At 60.9% G+C, this 2,902-nt stretch overlaps 1 pseudogene; it reads left to right on the top strand.

Annotated features, from left to right (window-relative positions):
• The first annotated feature begins 369 nt into the window (after positions 1-369).
• On the top strand, positions 370-607 carry LOC139254525 (U2 spliceosomal RNA; annotated as a pseudogene).
• Positions 608-2,902: the final 2,295 nt, after the last annotated feature.

Genomic DNA, 2,902 nt, shown 5'->3' with positions numbered 1-2,902 from the left:
CTCAAGGAGGGGAAGCCCCCCTGCTTCCTTCTCCAGTCGGCCCAGAAACGACGGAACGAGTCCTGGAACCGCACGTCCTCCAGCAGCTGGTTGTTAAAGTGCCAGTACGCGGACCCCGTCCTCGCGCGGAGCGAAGCGAGCTCCGCCCACACGAGGTGGTGGTCCGAACACGGCACCGGCCGCATGGAGGCCGCCGGGACGCAGGAAACGTACGCCCGAGACACGTAACGGAGGTCGATTCTGGACGATCGTACTCCAGGCCACACCCAAGTAAAGGCGCTGGAGTCAGGATGGAGATTTCGCCAGACGTCCACCAAGTCGAAGGACCCGACCAGCTCCCTCAACTTCTCCATCGCCATCATGCTCTGCGGGGCTTCTCGGCCTTTTGGCTAAGATCATGCATAACTGACCTGACAGTGGAGTAACCATGACCCCAACGTGGTTCTCCCTGGATCAGGAAGGTGATTCTCCTATGCTTTTTGGAAATAAGAGGTGGGTTGTGTGGCTTGACCCATCCATCTCCACGGAGGTGTGAGGGGGGCCTGACCCATCCACCTCCATGGCATGAACCTGGTATTGCAGTACTTCCAGGAACGGTGCAGTGGCTCTAGGTCTTTTGGCTAAGAGCATTGGCGCAGAGTGATCCTTGATGTGTGCAAAGTGACCTCTGGCGTTTGTAATCTGACAAGATGATCTGACAAAGAATTGGAAAGATTGGCAATGAATAAATAAAAAAATTGAAAAACCATGCTCTGCGGGGCACCGGAGCGGTCCCTTGCCTCGAGGGTGCAGTTAAAAGCTCCCAAGAGGACAATGCAGTCGCCGACGTCGACGGAGCCAAGAACAGCGGAAACCTCTTCGAAGAAACGCGTTTGCTGCGGGCCGGGCTGAGGGGCGTACACTTTCACGAGATGGAGCGGCACATCCCCCAGGCGAACCGTTATGTGCAGCAAGCGGCCTGGCACGTGCTCTTCGACCCCCAAGATCTCCGGCTGAAAATGCGGGGCCAGCAAGATGGCCACCCCACTAGAAGTGGTAGTGAGGTGGCTCATGCAGAGCTCTCCTTGCCATTCCAGGAGCCACGTGGCTTCATCTCCCGGAACGGTGTGGGTTTCTTGCAGGAAGCACGTCGCATATTTCCCCTCCCGCAGGAGCGAAAAATTGTTAAATCTACGGTGTGCCTCTCTGCTGCCGTTGATGTTGAGGCTGGCTATTGTTATCTTCATGACAAGAGCATAGTGCAACCTCTACCTAACGTTTTGTGTGGGGGAATGTGGAGTCGTTTGTTGACCTCCACTCCTTCAGCAGCCCAGCGAGGAACCTTTTGAGCCGGCGCAGCTCAAGGCCTTGAGCCTTTGATAAGGGCCCGCCCGCGGCCATGGTTTTAGTGGCGGCGCGGACGGACGCACGCGACGAGCAGCCCCGGCTCGGACCATCAATCCAGGGCCAGACGGGCTTGGTCGCGGCGACCCCGGCACTGGACCAAAAAGTCTCGGAGTTCCTTTGCAGGAATGAGGAGGGTCTCAGCGGCGGACGCGAGCAGATCCACCGCCTCACTGGCGATGGACTCGAGATCTTCACCCGCGTCCTCCACTGAGTCCCCGTCCCCCTCCGGGAGGTCGCCGCTAGCAGCCTGCCCGTCGACCGCACGAGGTACTGCAAACGGCCCGGCCGCTCCATCCGGCCCTGGCTCTGCCCCGATCCCACCCCCAGGATCGTCGGCAGAGGAGAGCCACTGGGCTCTTTTAAAAGTGGTGCTGGGTCGGGAAGCGACAGCGGAAGGGGTTCCTCCTCCCCCGCAGGAACCGGGGAACACAGAGAGATCTGGCCAAAATAATGTTCCAGGTCCACCAAGTCCCTCAGCTCCAAAGTAGGGTGCGAGGGTTGTTGTTCTTCCACCTCCCCGCCGCCACCCCCCGGCCCAGCGTGTGGATGTTCTGTGCAATTAATCATATTTTCAGTTTCTGCCGAGTCGAGCAAATCCTGGGGGAAGTTGGATATTGCCTGGGCGGGCTCAGGTTCGGCCATTTCGGCCCCGCCCGCCTCAGTCTCTGGGACGCTCGACCCGGCGGCTACGCATTCTTCCGCTGACCCCACGCCCCCCACGATAGACAGATCCTCCACGCCATCCCCGGTAGGCAGAGTCTGGGCAGCCTCGACTGCCCCTCCCTCCCCGGGGACAGATACCTCGTGCCTACGGCGTATTTTGGGGGCGCTGGTGGGGGACGTGGGACACGCGACGGGCACCGACTCCTCCGCGGAAGGATGTTGTTCCCCCTTCGCCTCATTGGAGCGGCGCCTCCTTTTGTTCCTGGTGGATCGCGGAGACAGGGTGACCTCGATGTCTGCCGAGGCCTCTCGCTCTGCCCCCCCCCTTTTTCTTATCTTGCCCGCGCCCGAAACCCTCTGCGGTATTGGTCAAGGGCTCGGGCACGTGTTCAGGGACTCCCCCCGCGCTCGCCGATGACTGGGTTGGGCTGAGCGCGGTGGTCAAACTTTCTGGCGCACTGAGGGGACCCGCCTCGAGGTGTTTTGCCTTCCTCCGCGGCTTGTTTCCGATCGGACGTTATCTCTCCCCACCGCCGGAGGCCGTGAAAACAAAGGCTCCCGGCACACGGACGCAAATAGGGGAGGGGTGGCGGCGGCGCCAGCCTTGGCCACCTTCGGTGGTTTGGCGGCCTTGAAGCCGGGGCAGTTCTTGCGAACATGCCCCACCTCCCTACAGGCATGGCACCGCACGCCGTCTGACGTCCAGAAGACGCGGTAGGCAGTCCCCTCGTGCACCACATTAAAATTGCCCTCCGTCGTCTCCTCCCGCGCCAGCCGGACAAAGAGCTGGCGGCGGAAGGAGAACACGTGGCTCAGGCTGTTCTCCCTGAGGCCGAGCGCTATGGGGTTGATC

The sequence above is a fragment of the Pristiophorus japonicus genome, unplaced genomic scaffold (assembly GCF_044704955.1).
Source record: "Pristiophorus japonicus isolate sPriJap1 unplaced genomic scaffold, sPriJap1.hap1 HAP1_SCAFFOLD_56, whole genome shotgun sequence".
NCBI classification, from domain to species: Eukaryota; Metazoa; Chordata; class Chondrichthyes; family Pristiophoridae; genus Pristiophorus; species Pristiophorus japonicus.
This window is presented reverse-complemented; position numbering and strand designations above follow the sequence as displayed.